At 38.7% G+C, this 21688-nt stretch overlaps 1 protein-coding gene and 1 non-coding gene across 2 annotated transcripts in view; one reads left to right on the forward strand and one right to left on the reverse strand.

Moving 5' to 3' along the window:
* The window catches only part of LOC112770171 (uncharacterized), an 82709-nt gene that overhangs the window by 58266 nt on the left and 2755 nt on the right, over positions 1–21688 (forward strand). The window lies entirely within an intron of this gene.
* On the reverse strand, positions 2899–3006 carry LOC112774437 (small nucleolar RNA R71). Its single transcript, XR_003188929.1, has one exon. It is a non-coding gene; the product is annotated as a small nucleolar RNA R71 (small nucleolar RNA).

Below are 21688 nucleotides of genomic sequence, written 5' to 3' on the forward strand. Positions count from 1 at the left end.
ATTGGGATGCCATGACATGGATCCTTGCATACGCCAGCCATGGAAAGGAGTAAGACAGATTGAATGAAGATAGCAGGAAAGCAGGGTTCAGAGGAACGAAAAGCATCTCCATTCGCTTATCTGAAATTCCTACAATGATTTACATAAGTATCTCTATCTTCTTTTATTACTTATTTTCGAAAACACCATTATCCATTTATATCTTCCTAACTGAGATTTGCAAGGTGACATAGCTTGCTTCATACCAACAATCTCCGTGGGATTCGACCCTTACTCACGTAAGGTATTACTTGGACGACCAGTGCACTTGCTGGTTAGTTGTATCGAAGTTGTGACAATTATGAATTAAGATCAGAGCACCAAGCTTTGGAGCCATTACCAGGATTTGTTCGAGCCTGGAGATCACAATTTCGTGCACATGTTTTTGGCGCCGTTGCCGGGATTGTTTGAGTTTGGACAACTGACGGTTCATCTTGTTGCTCAGATTAGGTAATTTTCTTTTCGTTTTGTTTTCAAAAATTTTTCAAAAAAAATATTTTCAAAAATCTCTCATCTATTTTCGAAAAAATAAAAATGTTTTCAAAAATTTTATTCAAGATTTTTAAGAATAAATTCTAGTGTTTCATGAAGCATGTGAAGCCTGGCTGGCTGTAAAGCCATGTCTAAATTCTTTTGGACTGAGGCTTGCAATTTGTTATCAAGAGCAAGCTAGTTGGAGCTAATCCACCTGCTACTGTTCCTAATCTACCTGCTGAAGCTTGGCTGGCCGTTGGCCATGTCTAGTGTTTTGGACTGGAGCTTTCTTTGAAAGCTTGGCTGGCTAGTGAGCCATGTCTAATTCCTGGACTGAAGCTTTAGACTAACATGGCAAGATTCCTGGAATTCATATTAAAAATTTTGGAATTCTTATTTTTTCTTTTAAATTTTCGAAAAATATAAAATAAAAATCCAAAAAAATTAGAAAATCATAAAAATCAAAAATATTTTCTGTTTCTTGTTTGAGTCTTGAGTCACATTATAAGTTTGGTGTCACTTGCATATGCATCTTGCATTTTTCGAAAATATCATGCATTCATAGTGTTCTTCATGATCTTCAAGTTGTTCTTGGTAAGTCTTCTTGTTTGATCTTGATGATTTTTTGTTTTGTGTCTTATCATGTTTTTCATATGCATTCTTGAATTCTTAGTGTCTAAGCATTAAAGAATTCTAAGTTTGGTGTCTTGCATGTTTTCTTTGCATTAAAGATTTTTCAAAATTGTGTCTTGATGTTCATCATGACATTCAAAGTGTTCTTGGTGTTCATCTTGACATTCATAGCATTCTTGCATGCATTCATTGTTTTGATCTAAAAATTTCATGCATTGCATACTTTTCATGTTTTTCATAAAAATTTCAAAAATCAAAAAAAAATATTTTTCTCTTTTTCTCTCATCAAATTCGAAAATTTGAATTGACTTTTTCAAAAATTTTTAAAATCAAGTTGTTGCCAATGAGTCAAATCAAATTTTCAATTTGAAAATCTTATCTTTTTCAAAATCTTTTTCAAAAATCAAATCTTTTTCAAAATTCTTAGTTATTTTCGAAAATTCCAAAAATATTTTTCAAAAATCTTTTTCTTATTTTATATCATAATTTTTGAAAATAACATAATCAATTAATGTTTTGATTCAAAAATTTGAAGTTTGTTACTTGCTTGCTAAGAAAGATTCAAACTTTAAGTTCTAGAATCATATCTTGTGATTTCTTATAAATCAAGTCATTAATTGTGATTTTAAAAATCAAATCTTTTTCAAAAACTAATTTCTATCATATCTTTTCAAAAATATCTTCTTATCTTATCTTTTCAAAAATATCTTTTCAAAATATCTTTCCTAACCTCCTAACTACTTATCTTTTCAAAATTGGTTTTCAAAATTTGTTTCAACTAACTAACTAACTTTTTGTTTGTTTCTTAACTTTTTCAAAACCACCTAACTAATTCTCTCTTTCTAAATTTTCGAAAATATCCCCCCTTTTTCAAAAATTTCTTTTTAATTAACTAATTATTTTTATTTTTATTTTTGATTTCAAAAAAATTTTCGAAAAAAAAAAATATACTAAACATTTTTCAAAAACTATTTTCAAAAATCACTAACCCTTTTTCAAAACAATTTTCGAAAGTTATACCTCTCTCATCCTATTCTATTTATTCATTCATATCCTAACATCTCATCTCACATCTCTTCCATTCGTACAGTTGCATTTCTTCCTTTACATCACATTCTTTGTCTCCCCCTTCTCTTCCACTCACAAAGGGATCCCTATACTGTGGTATAAAGGATCTCTATTATTATTATCATTTTTCTGGCCATTCTTCCTTGTCATATGAGCAGGAGCAAGGATAAGAACATTCTTGTGGAAGCAGATCCAGAACCTGAAAGGACTCTGAAGAGAAAATTAAGAGAAGCTAAAATACAACAATCCAGAGATAACCTTTCAGAAATTTTCGAACAGGCAGAGGAGATGGCAGCTGAAAATAATAATAATGCAAGGAAGATGCTTGGTGACTTTACTGCACCTAATTCCAATTTACATGGAAGAAGCATCTCCATTCCTGCCATTGGAGCAAACAACTTTGAGCTGAAACCTCAATTAGTTTCTCTGATGCAGCAGAACTGCAAGTTTCATGGACTTCCATCTGAAGATCCTTTTCAGTTCTTAACTGAATTCTTGCAGATATGTGATACTGTTAAGACTAATGGAATAGATCCTGAAGTCTACAGGCTCATGCTTTTCCCTTTTGCTGTAAGAGACAGAGCTAGATTATGGTTGGATTCTCAACCTAAAGACAGCCTGAACTCTTGGGATAAGCTGGTCACGGCTTTCTTAGCCAAGTACTTTCCTCCTCAAAAGCTGAGCAAGCTTAGAGCTGATGTTCAAACCTTCAGACAGAAAGAAGGTGAATCTCTCTATGAAGCTTGGGAAAGATACAAACAGTTGACCAAAAAGTGTCCTTCTGACATGCTTTCAGAATGGACCATCCTGGATATATTCTATGATGGTTTATCTGAGCTATCAAAGATGTCACTGGACACTTCTGCAGGTGGATCCATTCACCTAAAGAAAACGCCTGCAGAAGCTCAAGAACTCATTGACATGGTTGCTAATAACCAGTTCATGTACACTTCTGAAAGGAATCCTGTGAGTAATGGGACGCCTATGAAGAAGGGAGTTCTTGAAGTTGATACTCTGAATGCCATATTGGCTCAGAATAAAATATTGACTCAGCAAGTCAATATGATTTCTCAGAGTCTGAATGGAATGCAAGCTGCATCCAACAGTACTCAAGAGGCTTCTCCTGAAGAAGAAGCTTATGATCCTGAGAACCCTGCAATAGCAGAGGTAAATTACTTAGGTGAACCTTATGGAAACACCTATAACTCAACATGGAGAAATCATCCAAATTTCTCATGGAAGGATCAAAAGCCCCAACAAGGCTTTAATAATGGTGGAAGAAATAGGTTTAGCAATAGCAAGCCTTTTCCATCATCCACTCAGCAACAGACAGAGAACTCTGAACAAAATGCTTCTAATTTAGCAAATCTAGTCTCTGATCTATCTAAGGCCACTGTAAGTTTCATGAATGAAACAAGGTCTTCCATTAGAAATCTGGAAGCACAAGTGGGCCAGCTGAGTAAAAGGATCACTGAAATCCCTCCTAGTACTCTCCCAAGCAATACAGAAGAGAACCCAAAAGGAGAGTGCAAGGCCATTGACATAAGCGCCATGGCCGAACCTGTGAGGAGAGGAGAGGACGTGAATCCCAAGGAGGGAGACCTCCAGGGACGTCCAGTGATCAATAAGGAGCTTCCCTCTGAGGAACCAAAGGACTCTGAGGCTCATCTAGAGACCATAGAGATTCCATTGAACCTCCTTATGCCCTTCATGAGCTCTGATGAGTATTCCTCTTCTGAAGAGAATGAGGATGTCACTGAAGAGCAAACTGCCAAGTTTCTTGGTGCAATCATGAAGCTGAATGCCAAATTGTTTGGCATTGATGCTTGAGAAGTTGAACCTCCCTTGTTCATCAATGAACTAAGTGATCTGGATCAACTGACATTGCCTCAGAAGAGACAGGATCCTGGAAAGTTCATAATACCCTGTACCATAGGCACCATGATCTTTAAGGCTCTATGTGACCTTGGTTCAGGTATAAACCTTATGCCCCTCTCTGTAATAGAGAAACTGGGAATCTATGGGGTTCAAGCTGCTAAAATCTCACTAGAGATGGCAGACAGCTCAAGAAGACAGGCTTATGGACAAGTAAAAGATGTATTAGTAAAGGTTGAGGGCCTTCACATACCTACTGATTTCATAGTCCTGGATACTGGAAAGGAAGAGGATGAATCCATCATCCTAGGAAGACCTTTCCTGGCCACAGCAAGAGCTGTGATTGATGTTGACAGAGGTGAAATAGTCCTTCAATGGAATGAGAACTCCCTTGTATTCAAAACTCAAGGATCTCCCTCTGCAACCATGGAGAGGAAGCTTGAAAAGCTTCTCTCAAAGCAGAGTCAACCAGAGCCCCCACAGCCAAACTCTAAGTTTGGTGTTGGGAGGCCACAACCAAACTCTAAGTTTGGTGTTGAACTCCCATATCCAAACTCTAAGTTTGGTGTTGGAGAGTCTCAATAAAGCTCTGCACATCTGTGAGGCTCCATGAGAGCCCACTGTCAAGCTATTGACATTAAAGAAGCGCTTGTTGGGAGGCAACCCAATGTTTATCTAATTATTATTTTTATTGTTTTTCATGTTTTCTTAGGTTCATGATCATGAGGAGTCACAAAATAAATATAAAAATTGAAAACGGAATCAAAAACAGCAGAAAAAAAATCACACCCTGGAGGAGCATCTGTCTGGCATTCAAACGCCAAAACAGAGCATAGTTCTGGTGCTGAACGCCCAGAATGGGAGCATCCTGGCGCTGAACGCCCAGAACAAGCATGGTTCTGGCGTTCAACGCCAGAAATGGCAGCAAAGCGGCGTTGAACGCCCAAAATGGGCACTAACCTGGCGCTGAACGCCCAGAGTTGTGTGCAAGGGCATTTTGCATGCCTAAATTGGTGCAGGGATGTAAATGCCTTGACACCTCAGGATCTGTGGACACCACAGGATCATCTCAGGATCTGTGGACCCCACAGGATCCCCACTTTACCTCCTCATAATCCTAGTTTTTATTTCCACATCTTCTTCTTCATCTATTCCTTCTTCTTTTGCTCGAGGGCGAGCAACATTCTAAGTTTGGTGTGGTAAAACAATTATATAAAGGATCTATAGCTCAGTGGTAGAACATTTGACTGCAAATCAAGAGATCCCTGAGATACCTCAGGGGATACATTTTCTTCCACACAATTATTGGAAGCAACTAAGGGTGGAATATCAAGAGCACTCCATCATCCTTCATGAAATCAGAGAAGATCTAAAAGCAATGAAGGAGGAGCAGCAAAGACAAGGAAGAGACATAGAAGAGCTCAAGGACATCACTAAGGTGGACTCATTCCTTGTTCTTACTTTCTCTGTTTTTTCGTTTTATATGTTATGTGCTTATCCATGTTTGTGTCTTCATTACATGATCATTAGTAGTTAGTAACTTTGTCTTAAAGTTATGAATGTCCTATGAATCCATCACCTCTCTTAAATAAAAACTGTTTTAATTCAAAAGAACAAGAAGTACATGAGTTTAGAATTTATCCTTGAACTTAGTTTAATTATATTGATGTGGTGACAATGCTTCTTGTTTTCTGAATGTATGCTTGAACAGTGCATATGTCTTTTGAAGTTGTTGTTTAAGAATGTTAAATATGTTGGCTCTTGAAAGAATGATGACTAAGAGACATGTTATTTGATAATCTGAAAAATCATAAAAATGATTCTTGAAGCAAGAAAAAGCAGCAAAGAACAAAGCTTGCAGAAAAAAAAAATAGGCGAAAAAAAATATAAAGAAAAAGAAAAAGCAAGCAGAAAAAGTCAAAAGCTCTTAAAACCAAGAGGCAAGAGCAAAAATCCAATAACCCTTAAAACCAAAAGGCAAGGGCAATAAAAAGGATCCCAAGGCTTTGAGCATCAGTGGATAGGAGGGCCTAAAGGAATAAAATCCCGGTCTAAGCGGCTAAACCAAGCTGTCCCTAACCATGTGCTTGTGGCGTGTAGGTGTCAAGTGAAAGCTTGAGACTGAACGGTTAAAGTCAAGGTCCAAAGCAAAAGAAGAGTGTGCTTAAGAACCCTGGACACCTCTAATTGGGGACTTTAGCAAAGCTGAGTCACAATCTGAAAAGGTTCACCCAATTATGTGTCTGTGGCATTTATGTATCCGGTGGTAATACTGGAAAACAAAGTGCTTAGGGCCACGGCCAAGACTCATAAAGAAGCTGTGATCAAGAATCATCATACTGAACTAGGAGAGTCAATAACACTATTCGAAATCTGAAGTTCCTATAGATGCCAATCATTCTGAACCTCAATGGATAAAGTGAGATGCCAAAACTATTCAAGAGGCAAAAAGCTATAAGTCCCGCTCATATGATTGAAGCTCTGTTTCATTGATAGTTTGGAATTTACAGTATATTCTCTTCTTTTTATCCTATTTGATTTTCAGTTGCTTGGGGACAAGCAACAATTTAAGTTTGGTGTTGTGATGAGCGGATAATTTATACGCTTTTTGACATTGTTTTTAGTATGTTTTTAGTAGGATCTAGTTACTTTTAGGGGTGTTTTCATTAGTTTTTGTGTTAAATTCACATTTTTGGACTTTACTATGAGTTTGTGTGTTTTTCTGTAATTTCAGGTATTTTCTGGCTGAAATTGAGGGACTTGAGCAGAAATCAGATTCAGAGGTTGAAAAAGAACTGCTGATGCTGTTGGATTCTGACCTCCCTGCACTCAAAGTGGATTTTCTGGAGCTACAGAATTCGAAATGGCGCGCTTCCAATTGCGTTGGAAAGTAGACATCCAGGGCTTTCCAGCAATATATAATAGTCCATACTTTGGCCAAGAATTGACGACGTAAACTGGCGTTCAACGCCAGCCTTCTGCCAAAATCTGGCGTCCAGCGCCAGAAAAGGATCCAAAACCAGAGTTGAACGCCCAAACTGGCACAGAAACTGGCGTTCAACTCCACAAATGGCCTCTGCACGTGGAACACTTAAGCTCAGCCCAAACACACACCAAGTGGGCCCCGGAAGTGGATTTATGCATCAATTACTTACTCATGTAAACCCTAGTAGCTAGTTTATTATAAATAGGACCTCTTACTATTGTATTTGACATCTTTGGTCTCAGTTTTAATCTATTGTTCATCTTAGGAGACTATTGATCACGTTTTAGGGGGCTGGCCATCTCGGCCATGCCTGGACCTTCACTTATGTATTTTCAACGGTAGAGTTTCTACACTCCATAGATTAAGGTGTGGAGCTCTGCTGTTCCTCAAAGATTAATGCAAAGTACTACTGTTTTCTATTCAATTCTTCTTATTTCTCTTCTAAGATATCCATTCGCACCCAAGAACGTGATGAAGGTGATGATTATGTGTGACGCTCATCACCATCTCCCCTACGAACACGTGCCTGACAAACACCTCCGTTCTACATGAAATAAAGCTAGAATGAATATCTCTTAGATCTCCTAACCAGAATCTTCGTGGCGTAAGCTAGAATGATGGCGGCATTCAAGAGAATCCGGAAGGTCTAAACCTTGTCTGTGGTATTCTGAGTAGGATTCAATGATTGAATGACTGTGACGAGCTTCAAACTCGCGAGTGCTGGGCGTTAGTGACAGACGCAAAAGGAGGGTGAATCCTATTCCAGCATGATCGGGAACCGACAGATGAATAGCCGTGCCGTGACAGGGTGCGTGAGCATATTATTCACTGAGAGGAGGGGATGTAGCCACTGACAACGGTGATGCCCTTGCATATAGCCAGCCATGGAAAGGAGTAAGACAGATTGAATGAAGATAGTAGGAAAGCAGAGGTTCAGAGGAACGAAAAGCATCTCCATTCGCTTATCTGAAATTCCTACCAATGATTTACATAAGTATCTCTATCCTTCTTTTATTACTTATTTTCGAAAACACCATTATCCATTTATATCTTCCTAACTGAGATTTGCAAGGTGACCATAGCTTGCTTCATACCAACAATCTCCGTGGGATTCGACCCTTACTCACGTAAGGTATTACTTGGACGACCCAGTGCACTTGCTGGTTAGTTGTATCGAAGTTGTGACAATTATGAATTAAGATCAGAGCACCAAGCTTTGGAGCCATTACCAGGATTTGTTCGAGCCTGGAGATCACAATTTCGTGCACCAGGAGCTCTGCTGTGTCTCGATGAATTAATGCAATTATTTCTGTTTTCTATTCAAACACGCTTGTTTCTATCTAAGATGTTCATTCGCACTTCAATATGATGAATGTGATGATCCGTGACACTCATCACCATTCTCAATCTATGAACGCGTGTCTGACAACCACTCCCATTCTACCTTCAATTGAATGAGTATCTCTTGGATTCCTTAATCAGAATCTTCGTGGTATAAGCTAGAATCCATTGGCAGCATTCTTGAAAATCCAGAAAGTCTAAACCTTGTCTGTGGTATTCCGAGTAAGATTCAGGGATTGAATGACTGTGACGAGCTTCAAACTCACAAGGGTTGGGCGTAGTGACGGACGCAAAAGGATCAATGGATCCTATTCCAGCATGAGTGAGAACCGACAGATGATTAGCCGTGCGGTGACAGCGCACCTGGACCATTTTCACTGAGAGGACGGATGGTAGCCATTGACAACGGTGATCCACCAATACACAGCTTGCCATAGGAGGAACCTTGCGTGCGTGAAGAAGAAGACAGGGGGAAAGCAGAGATTCAGAAGACAAAGCATCTCCAAAACTCCAACATATTCTCCATTACTGCATAACAAGTATTTATTTCATGCTCTTTTATTTTTCGCAATTCAAACTGATAATCATAATTAATCTCCTGACTAAAATTTACAAGGTAACCATAGATTACTTCAAGCCAACAATCTCCGTGGGATCGATCCTTACTCACGTAAGGTATTACTTGGACGACCCAGTGCACTTGCTGGTTAGTTGTGCGGAGTTGTGAAAAGTGTGAATCACAATTTCGTGCACCAAGTTTTTGGCGCCGTTGCTGGGGATTGTTCGAGTTTGGACAACTGACGATTTATTTTGTTGCTTAGATGAGGAAAAATTTTTCTTTTTGGTTTAGAGTCTTCTATTGTTGTTTTTGGTTGAATTTAAAAAAAAAATCCTTATTTTCTCTTTTTAATTGTTTTCGAAAATTTTTATTAGCTAAAAATTGAATTTTTCTGTTTGAGTTTAGTTTCGTATTTTAAGTTTGGTGTCAATTGCATATTTTTATTTTCTTTTAAATTTTCGAACTTGTGTTCCTTGTTCTTTCTTAATCTTCAAGTTATTCTTGTTTATTTTCCTTGTTTGATCTTTAGTTTTTCTTGTTCTGTGTCTTTTCTTGTTTTTCTTGTGCTTTTTCAAAATATCAGTTTTCAAAAAAAAATCTTTATTTATTAAATACCTTATTAAAACACGTTAAATTTATAGCTCAATTGGCTAGAGCGTTGTACTTATGTTCTTGGTAATTGGCTATCTTCTTTTTAAAACTTTTTCAAAAATAATTTTTCTTTGAATAAATCTTGTGCCAAACTTAAAGTTTGGTGTTCTCTTGTTGATTTTTCTTTAGTTTTCGAAAATTTTATTTTGGTTTTCTAAAAATTTTAAGTTTGGTGTTCTATCTTCATGTTGTTGTTGTTCTTGTGAGTCTTCAAGGTGTTCTTGAGTCTTCCTTGTGTTTTGATCTTAAAATCTTTAAGTTTGGTGTTCCTTGGTGTTTTCCCTCCAAAATTTTCGAAAATAAGGAACATTAGATCTAAAAAATTTAAGTTGTATCTCTTTTGTATGTTTTTCTCTTTCATCATAAAATTCAAAAATAAAAAAAATATCTATTCTCTCTATTTTAAAGTGAATTTTCGAAAATTGCTTTTAAAATTCAGATTTCTATTTCAAAATCTAAAATCTTTTTCAAAAATCATATCCAAAGTTTTTCAAATCTTCTTAATTAAGTAATTATTTTAGTTTTAAAATTTTTTATTCTTAATTTTCGAAATCTATATTTAATTTCTAGTTATTTTATTTCATTTTTTTATTCGTTCTCTTTTTATAAAATAAAAATAAAAATATATTTTAATTGTAATTCACATCAATTCCCTTCTCTCCATCATGGACCTAAGTGGAAATGAACAGTCCAGAAGGACTCTGGGGTCATATGCTAACCCCACTACTGCTTCATATGGGAGCAGTATTTGTATACCCTCCATTGGAGTCAGTAGCTTTGAGTTGAATCCTCAGCTCATTATCATGGTGCAGCAAAGTTGCTAGTATCCGGGTCTTCCACAGGAAGAACCTACAGAGTTTCTGGCACGATTTTTACAAATTGCTGACACAGTACATGATAAGGAAGTAGATCAGGATGTCTACAAATTATTACTGTTTCCATTTGCTGTAAAAGACCAAGCTAAGAGGTGGTTAAATAACCAACCTAAGGCTAGCATAAGGACATGGAAACAGGTGTCAAAAAAATTTCTGAATCAATACTTCCCTCCAAAACGGATGACACAGCTAAGGCTGGACATCCAAGGCTTTAAATAAGGAGATAATGAATCTCTTTATGATGCCTGGGAAAGATACAGAGAGATGCTAAGAAAATGACCCTCTGAAATGTTTTCAGAATGGGTGCAGTTAGACATCTTCTATTATGGGCTTACAGAGAGAGCTCAAATTTCTCTAGATCACTCAGCTGGTGGATCTATACACATGAGAAAGACAATTGAAGAGGCTCAAGAGCTTATTGATACAGTTGCCAGAAATCAGCATCTGTACCTAAATAGTGAATCTTCCATGAAAGAAGAGGCTAAAACAGTAACTGCTGAACTCAGTCCTGTAGAACGAATTACTGAATTTAATTAGCAATTAGACTTTCTAACAAAACAGCTGGCCGAATTCAAGGAGATACTACAAGACACAAGAATGGCTAATATAAATATGGAGGTACAGTTGAAGCAAACAGAACAACAGTTATCAAAACAAATAAGAGAAGAGTGCCAAGCAGTTCAATTAAGAAGTGGAAAAACATTAAATACCTCACTTCAAGGCAGCAGAAAGCCAAGAAATGAACAAACTGCTATCCAAAATCCCTCTAAGGACAGTAAGAGCCCAGAGAGGAATAACTTTGGCGTTCAAACGCCAGAAACAAGCAAGGAGTTGGCGTCAAACGCCCAATGGAAGCTCAATTCTGGCATTCAAACACCAGGAACAAGTAAGGAGTTGGCGTCCAACGCCAATCCAGCTTCTAACCCTGGCATTCAAATGCCAGTGAGGGATCAGACATACACAAATGCTGATAACAACCCCTCTAAAAAAGCTTCTCCAACCACCTCTGTAGGAAATAAACCTGCAGCAACTAAGGTTGAGGAATATAAAGCCAATATACTTTATCCTCAAAAACTCCGCCAAGAGGAGCAGGATAAGTAATTTGCTCGCTTTGCAGATTATCTCAGGACTCTTGAAATAAATATTCCGTTTACAAAGGCACTTGAGTAAATACCTTCTTATGCCAAGTTCATGAAAGAGATCTTGAGTCATAAGAAGGATTGGAGAGAAACTGAAAGAGTTCTCCTCACTGAAGAATGCAGTGCAGTCATTCTGAAAAGCTTTCCAGAAAAGCTTAAAGATCCCGGGAGCTTTCTGATACCATGCATATTAGAGGGTAATTGCACCAAGACAACTTTATGTGATCTTGGGGCAAGCATCAACCTAATACCTGCATCCACTATCAGAAAGCTTGGTTTAACTGAAGAAGTTAAACCAACTTGGATATGTCTCCAACTTGCTGATGGCTCCATTAAATACCCATCAGGCGTGATTGAGGACATGATTGTCAGGGTTGGGCCATTCGCCTTTCCCACTGACTTTGTAGTGCTGGAAATGGAGGAGCACAAGAGTGCTACTTTCATTCTAGGAAGACCTTTCCTAGCAACTGGACGAACTCTCATTGATGTCCAAAAGGGGAAAGTAACCCTGAGAGTCAATGAGGATGAGTTTAAGTTGAATGCTGTCAAGGCCATGCAGCATCCAGACACACCAAAAGACTGCATGAAAGTAGATCTCATTGACTCTTTGGTAGAGGAGGTCAACATGTGTTAGAGTCTCGAATCAGAGCTGGAAGACATCTTTAAAGATGTTCAGCCTGATTTGGAGGGTTCAGAGGAATTGAAAGAGCCTCTGAGACTTCCTCAGGAAGAGGAGAAACCTCCTAAACCCGAGCTCAAGCCATTACCACCATCCCTGAAATATACATTTCTGGGAGAAGGTGACACCTTTCTAGTGATCATAAGCTCTGCTTTAAACCCACTAGAAGATAAAGCACTAATTCAAGTGCTAAGGACACACAAGACAGCTCTTGGGTGGTCCATAAGTGACCTTAAGGGCATAAGCCCAGCTAGATGCATGCACAAAATCCTATTGGAGGATGATGCTAAGCCAGTGGTTCAACCACAGAGGCGGCTAAATTCAGCCATGAAGGAAGTGGTGCAGAAAGTGGTCACCAAATTACTGGAGGCTGGGATTATTTATCCTATTTCTGATAGCCCCTGGGTGAGCCCTGTTCAAGTTGTTCCCAAGAAGGGAGGCATGACAGTGGTTCATAATGAAAAAAATGAACTGGTTCCTACAAGAATAGTTACAGGGTGGCGCATGTGTATTGACTACAGGAGGCTCAACACGGCCACCAGAAAGGATCATTTTCCTTTACCATTCATAGACCAAATGCTAGAGAGACTAGCAGGTCATGAATATTACTGCTTTTTGGATGGCTATTCAGGTTACAACCAAATTGCAGTAGATCCTTAGGACCAAGAGAAAAAAGCATTCACATGTCCTTCTGGAGTATTTTCTTATAGAAGAGGTCTGTGTAATGCACCTACAACCTTTCAGAGGTGCATGCTTTCTATCTTCTCTGATATGGTTGAGAAGTTTCTGGAAGTCTTCATGGATGACTTTTCAGTATTTGGAGACTCATTCAGCTCCTGCCTTGACCATTTAGCACTTGTTCTGAAAAGATGCCAAGAGACCAACCTAGTTTTAAACTGGGAAAAATGTCACTTTATGGTGACTGAAGGAATTGTCCTTGGGCATAAAATTTCAAACAAGGAAATAGAGGTGGATCAAGCTAAAGTGGAAGTAATTGAAAAATTACCACCACCTGCTAATGTTAAGGCAATCAGAAGCTTTCTGGGGCATGCAGGATTCTACAGGAGGTTTATAAAGGATTTTTCAAAAATTGCAAAACCCCTAAGCAATCTGCTAGCTGCTGACACGCCATTTGCATTTGACACAGAGTGTCTGCAGGCGTTTGAGACTCTGAAAACTAAGCTGGTCACAGCACTAGTTATTTCTGCACCAGACTGGACTTTACTATTTGAACTAATGTGTGATGCCAGTGACCACACCATTGGTGCAGTACTGGGGTAGAGGCATGACAAGCTTCTGCATGTCATTTATTATGCTAGCCGTATTTTAAATGATGCCCAGAAAAATTACACAACCACAGAAAAAGAATTACTTGCAGTGGTTTATGCCATTGACAAGTTTAGATCATACTTAGTAGGATCAAAAGTGATTGTGTACACTAACCATGCTGCTCTTAAATATCTACTCACAAAGCAGGATTCAAAACCCAGGCTCATAAGATGGGTGTTGCTTCTGCAAGAGTTTGATATAGAAATAAGAGACAGAAAAGGGACAGAGAACCAAGTGGCTGATCATCTGTCCCGGATAGAACCAGTAGAAGGGGAGTTCCCCCCTCCCCTCTATTGAGATCTCTGAGACCTTTCCGGATGAGCATTTGTTTGCCATTTAGGAAATACCATGGTTTGCAGATATTGCAAACTATAAAGCTGCAAGGTTCATACCCAATGAGTACAGCAGGCAACAAAAGAAAAAATTAATTACTGATGCAAAGTACTACTTGTGGGATGAACCCAATCTCTTTAAGAGATGTGCAAACAGAATAACCCGTAGGTGTGTGCCTAGAAAAGAAGCACAGAGGATCTTATGGCATTGCCATGGATCACAATATGGAGGCCATTTCGGAGGTGAGCGAACAGCCACCAAGGTCCTCCAATGTGGCTTCTACTAGCCTACACTCTATAGGGATTCTCGAGAGTTTGTACGTAACTGTGATAGTTGCCAAAGAGCTGGTAATCTGCCTCATGGTTACGCCATGCCTCAATAGGGAATCTTGGAGATTGAGTTGTTTGATGTATGGGGAATTGACTTCATGGGACCTTTCCCACCATCATACTCAAACACTTATATTCTGGTGGCAGTCGACTATGTATCAAAATGGGTAAAGGCCATTGCCACACCCACCAATGATACTAAAACAGTGTTGAAGTTCCTCTAGAAACATATCTTCAGCAGGTTTGATATCCCTAGAGTACTAATCAATGATGGGGTACTCACTTCTGCAATAAACAGCTTTACTCTGCCATGGTCCGGTATGGGACTCGCCACAAGGTGGCAACTCCATATCATCCACAGACAAATGGGCAAGCTGAAGTTTCTAACGGAGAACTAAAAAGAATCCTGGAACGGACTGTAAGTACCCCGTAAAAAGGATTGGGCACGAAGCTTGGATGATGCTCTGTGGGCTTACAGAACAGCATTCAAGACTCCTATAGGGACCTCTCCATACCAACTTGTGTATGGTAAGGCTTGTCATCTGCCCGTGGAACTAGAACATAAGGCCTACTGGGCAACCAGATTCCTAAACTTTGATGCCAAATTAGCTGGAGAAAAAAGATTGCTCCAGCTGAATGAGCTAGAGGAATTCAGATTCACTGCTTTCGAAAATGCCAAGCTTTATAAAGAGAAATAAAAAAGGTGGCATGACAGAAAGCTGTCATCTAGAGTCTTTGAACCAGGACAAAAGGTTCTGTTGTTTAACTCTAGGCTCAGGCTATTCCCCGGGAAACTGAAATCCCGTGGAGGGGACCATATGTGATTACAAGTGTATCACCATATGGTTATGTGGAGCTTCAAGACATTGATTCTGATAAGAAGTTCATTGTTAATGGATAGAGAATCAAGCACTATCTTGAAGGCAATGTTGAGCAAGAGTGCTCAAGGCTGAGGCTAGATTAAAAGCTCAGCAAGGTCCAGCTAAAGACAATAAAGAAGCGCTTGCTGGGAGGCAACCCAGCCATTAGCAAAACTTTTTCCATTATTTTTTATTCTTCATTTTATTTATTTTTTGAAATATATGAGCTTAATATTAACAAGGTAAAGAATCAATTGCATAAGTCCACAGGGTTACAGAAGAATTCAGAGCACAAAACAGGAAACAAGAACTCACTGGCAAGAAAATGCCAGTAAAGATAGCCATCTGGGTGTTAAACGCCAGAAAGAAGCAGCTTCTAGGCGTTTAACGCCAAATTTACAGCATCCTGAGCGTTCAGAAAAATGCCCAGTGACAAAGGGGTTTTTGGCGTTTAACGCCAGCTAGAAGCAATAGCTGGGCGTTAAACGCCCAAACCAAGCACCAACTGGGCGTTAAACGCCCAAAACATGCAGCAGTTGGGCGTTTAACGCCAAGATTGTAGGGAGTAGGCAATTTCATTTTCAATTCAAATTTTTTCCATTTTTTATGTTTCAATTCATGATTTCTTGCACAAACATGTTACAAATCCTAATTTTTCAAATCCTTTTTCAAAAGATATCAAATGTATCTTAATTCATAAACCCTTTTTTCCTCTTCAAATTATTTTCAAATCCTTTCCAAAACAAATCTATCTCTTTTCCTTCTAAAATCTTTTCAACTCATCAATATCTTTTTCAAATCTTCACATCATCTTTTTCAAAATCCAGATTTATCTTTTTCAAATATCTTTCATATCTTTTCAATTTTAAATCACATCTTTTCCTATCATACTTATCTTTTCCAAATCACTTTTTCTATCATATCTTTTTCAAATAATTTCCGAAACCCACCCCCCTTCCCTTTAAATTTTGGTTCGGCCTCTCCCCCTCTCCTCCACAAGTTGTGCTTGGCTCTCCCTCTTTCCCTCTCCTTTCCTTTTTTTTGCTTGAGGACAAGCAAACCTCTAAGTTTGGTGTGTTTATCCGTGATCACTAAACCAATACCCACTAAGATCATGGCTCTTAAGGGAAAACAAACCGACTCAAGAGGCAAGAAAGAGAATATTCCAAAACCACTTTGGAATCAAGGGAAGTTCATAACCAAAGAACATTCAGACCATTTTTACAAAATAATGAGTCTAAGGTCAGTGATCCCAGAAGTTAAATTCGATCTGAAAGAAGATGAATATCCGGAGATCCAAGAGCAAATCCGAAACAGGAGCTGGGAAGTCTTAGCTAATCCTGAAACAAAGGTGGGAAGAAACATGGTTCAGGAATTCTACGCTAATCTGTGGCAGACGGACAGGCAGAGAATAGCTGGAACCGCATTCTATGACTATAGAACTCTGGTCAGAGGGAAGATTGTTCACACCCACCCTAACAAAATAAGGGAGATCTTCAAGCTGCCTCAACTGCAAAATGACCCTGACTCCTTCAATAGGAGAATGATGAGATCAAACCTGGGCTTAGATAAAATCCTAGAGGACATATGCCTCCCTGGAGCCAAGTGGACAACCAACACAAAGGGTGCCCTGAACCAACTCAAGAGAGGAGATCTCAAACCAGTTGCCAGAGGCTGGCTGGACTTCATTGGGCGCTCTATTCTGCCCACTAGCAACTGCTCTGCGGTCACCATAAAAAGAGCAGTGATGATTCATTGCATTATGCTAGAAAAAGAAGTGGAAGTTCATCAGCTGATTGCTTGTGAACTTTACAAAATTGCAAACAAGAACTCCAAAGATGCCAAATTGGCCTATCCAAGCTTAGTCTCCCTGTTATGTAAAGATGCTGGGATAAAAATGGGAGTAGATAAGTATATCTCAGTTGAGCAACCAATCACCAAAAAGTCTATGGAAGGACAACAAGTGAAGGATGACCCATCAAGAGAAAAGCACAGGAGTTCCTCCCGGAAATCCCTCAAATTGAATACTGGGAGTGCCTAGAAGCATCTGTCACCAAGTTGCAAGAAGCTGTGGATCAACTAAAGGAAGAACAGCAAAATCAAAACAGCATGCTCTGCAAACTGCTTAGAGAACAAGAAGAGCAAGGGCGTGAACAGAAGGAATTAAAGCGTCAGAAACTATCTCTTGAAGGGCCAAGCACTCCACAGACTAAAGAGGCATCCACCTCCCAAATTCAAGGTTGTTGAGTTCTAATCTTAGCCTTAACTCTGTGATAATTGTTCTTATTTGAATTTTACCTTAGAAGTTATATATGAATAGTGGTAATTAGTATCTATATTTTGATTTTATCTCCAATTAAGCTATAATTTATTTTTCTCATCATCATTAAACATGAATAAAATAGCAGATTTTCTTTAGAATAAGGAGGCAATATTTTTCGAGTTTTTAATAAGAAAAATTCTAATTATTTACATGTGGTGGCAATGCTTTTTGTCTTTTGAATGAATGCTTGAACAGTGCATATGTCTTTTGAATTTGATGTTTATGAATGTTAAATATGTTGGCTCTTGAAAGAATGATGAAACAGGAGAAATGTTATTTGATAATCTGAAAAATCATAAAAAAAAATTGATTCTTGAAGCAAGAAAAAGCAGTGAATACAAAAGCTTGCAAAAAAAATGGCAAAAATAAAAGAGAAAAAAAAGAGAAAAAGCAAGCAGAAAAAGCCAATAGCCCTTAAAACCAAAAGGCAAGGGTAATAAAAAGGATCCAAGGCTTTGAGCATCAATGGATAGGAGGGCCTAAAGGAATCAAATCCTGGCCTAAGCGGCTAAACCAAGCTGTCCCTAACCATGTGCTTGTGGCGTGAAGGTGTCAAGTGAAAACTTGAGACTGAGCGGTTAAAGTCAAGGTCCAAAGCAAAAAGAAGGGTGTGCTTAAGAACCCTGGACACCTCTAATTGGGGACTTTAGCAAAGCTGAGTCACAATCTGAAAAGGTTCACCCAATTATGTGTCTGTGGCATTTATGTATCCGGTGGTAATACTGGAAAACAAAGTGCTTAGGGCCACGGCCAAGACTCATAAAGTAACTGTGTTCAAGAATCAACATACTGAACTAGGAGAATCAATAACACTATCTGAATTCTAAGTCCTATAGATGCCAATCATTCTGAGCTTCAATGGATAAAGTGAGATGCCAAAACTGTTTAGAAGCAAAAAGCTACTAGTCCCGCTCATCTAATTAGAATCTGAGCTTCACTCAAAAACTCTGAGATATTATTGCTTCTTGACTTATTTGTATTCTATTTTATTTGTCTAGTTGCTTGGGGACAAGCAACAGTTTGAGTTTGGTGTTGTGATGAGCGGATATTTTATACGCTTTTTGGGGTTAATTTCATGTAGTTTTTAGTATGTTTTAGTTAGTTTTTAGTATATTTTTCATTAGTTCTAGGCAAAATTCATATTTCTGGAATTTACTATGAGTTTGTGTGTTTTTCTGTGATTTCAGGTAATTTCTGGCTGAAATTGAGGGAGCTGAGCAAAAATCTGATTAAGGCTGAAAAAGGACTGCTAATGCTGTTGGATTCTGACCTCCCTACACTCAGAATGGATTTTCTTGAGCTACAGAAGTCCAATTGGCGCGCTTCCAATTGCGTTGGAAAGTAGACATCCAGGGCTTTCCAGAAATATATAATAGTTCATACTTTGCTCAAGGATAGACGACATAAACTGGCTTTCAACACTAGTTCCATGTTGCAGTCTGGCATTAAACGCCAGAAACAGGTTACAACCTGGCGTTTAACTCCAAAAACAGCCTATGCACGTGTAAAGCTTAAGTCTCAGCCTCATCACACACCAAGTGGGCCCCAGAAGTGGATTTTTGCACCATCTATCTTAGTTTACTCATTTTTTGTAAACCTAGGTAACTAGTTTAGTATTTAAACAACTTTTAGATATTTATTTTGTATCTCATGACATTTTTAGATTTGAACTTTGTACTCTTTGACGGCATGAGTCTCTAAACTCCATTGTTGGGGGTGAGGAGCTCTGCTGTGTCTCGATGAATTAATGCAATTATTTCTGTTTTCTATTCAAACACGCTTGTTTCTATCTAAGATGTTCATTCGCACTTCAATATGATGAATGTGATGATCCGTGACACTCATCACCATTCTCAATCTATGAACGTGTGCCTGACAACCACTCCCTTTCTACCTTCGATTGAATGAGTATCTCTTGGATTCCTTAATCAGAATCTTTCTGGTATAAGCTAGAATACATTGGCAGCATTCTTGAGAATCCGAAAAGTCCAAACCTTGTCTGTGGTATTCCGAGTAGGATTCAGGGATTGAATGACTGTGACGAGCTTCAAACTCACAAGGGTTGGGTGTAGTGACAGACGCAAAAGGATCAATGGATCCTATTCCAGCATGAGTGAGAACCGACAGATGATTAGCCGTGCGGTGACAGCGCACCTGGACCATTTTCACTGAAAGGACGGATGGTAGCCATTAACAATGGTGATCCACCAACACACAACTTGCCATAGGAGGAACCTTGCGTGCGTGAAGAAGAAGACAGGGGGAAAGCAGAGATTCAGAAGACAAAGTATCTCCAAAACTCCAACATATTCTCCATTACTGCATAACAAGTATTTATTTCATGCTCTTTTATTTTTCGTAATTCAAACTGGTAATCATAATTAATCTCCTGACTAAGATTTACAAGGTAACCATAGATTGCTTCAAGCCAACAATCTCCGTGGGATCGACCCTTACTCATGTAAGGTATTACTTGGACGACCCAGTGCACTTGCTGGTTAGTTGTGCGGAGTTGTGAAAAGTGTGAATCACAATTTCGTGCACCAGAGACAAAAGACTACTCCAATTAAATGAGTTGGATGAATTCCGGTAAGCTGTATTTGACAATGCAAAAATTTACAAGAAAAGAGCTAAGAGACAGCATGATCAAAAGATCTCTTCTAGAGTCTTTGAGCCGGGACAGAAGGTCTTACTCTTCAATTCTAGACTTAAGCTTTTCCCTGGGAAGCTCAAGTCCAGGTGGACAGGATCTTTTTTGGTCACTAATGTCTCACCCTACGGTCATATAGAGCTGTAAGACAGACACTCTGCAAAAAGATTCACAGTAAATGGATAGAGGGTCAAGCATTATCTAGGGGATACTTTGGAGTGACAGAACTCCACTCTGCTGCTAACATAGCAGCAGGAACGTCAAGCTAATGATGGTAAAGAAGCGCTTGTTGGGAGGCAATCCAACCATACGTAGCATATTACTATTTTTAGTTCCTTTACTTAATCTTAGTTTTATTCACTTCCAGTTCTTTCTTTATTAACTTTCATTGTCTTCCCTTACTGTTTAATACTTGTGATCATGTGCAGCACTTAGATTAAAAACAGGAACATTCATAATTAAATTCAGAACACTCTGGAAAGGATAGAAAGGCTGGCGTTGAACACCACAAGGGGGATTCCCCTATTGAGGAAAGAAGACCTAGCATTGAACGCCACCAGAGGGGTTTCCTGGGCATTCAACGCCCCAAATGGGATAAAAAGCTGGCGTTGAACGCCACCAGGGGGTTCCCTAGGCGTTCAACGCCCATTGAGGGATGAAGAGCTGGCGTTGAACACCACCAAGGGGGTTCCCTGGGCATTCAACACCCACAAAAAAGGCTAGCCATCCATTCGAATTCCAAGGAAGGAGAAGGTTGACTTGGTCAAACCATATCTTTTTCAAAACCATATCTTTTCATCAATCTTCTCTTTAAATCACTATCTTTTTAAATTTATTTGAAATTAATGCATATCTTTTCCACCACCTAATTTTCAATCTCATCTTTTCAAATCTTTTTAATCTACACCCTATTTTTCATATCTTTTCTTTATGTCTACCATCTCTCTGCACAATCTTTTTCAATTCTTTTTCAACTTCCTTTTTTTTAATATTTTTTCATTCAATTTAATTTCTAATCGTATCTTTTTATCATATCTTTCAAATTCAATTTAATTATCCCTTTCCTTTTATAAAGGACCCACCCTCCGTCCCTCTTCCTCATCATTCGAATTCCCCATTTTCCCTCACGCCTCTCTTCCCCTCTCCCACGTCTCCCCTATCTCTCTCTCCATTTTGCTCGGGACAAGCAAACCTTTTAAGTTTGGTATGGCAAGAGCGTTGCTCTTTTAGTCATTTACTATCCATGGCTCCAAAAGGCGAAAGATCCACATCAAAAAACAAATAAGAGAGTAATCCACCAACAACCGCATATAAACCTTATAGATTCTATTCCAAGCTTCATGCGGAACACTACTATAAGGTAATGTGCAAGAGGACAATGATTTCGGAAGTCACGTTTGACTTAAAAGAAGATGAATATCCAGAAATCCAAGAATAGATTCGAATGAGGGGTTGGAAAAATCTGGCCAACATTAGAACCAATATTGGATTAGGAATGATCCATAAATTTTATGCAAATATGTGGATGATAGAAAAACAAAGGTA

The sequence above is a fragment of the Arachis hypogaea genome, chromosome 18, assembly GCF_003086295.3.
Source record: "Arachis hypogaea cultivar Tifrunner chromosome 18, arahy.Tifrunner.gnm2.J5K5, whole genome shotgun sequence".
NCBI classification, from domain to species: domain Eukaryota; kingdom Viridiplantae; phylum Streptophyta; class Magnoliopsida; order Fabales; family Fabaceae; genus Arachis; species Arachis hypogaea.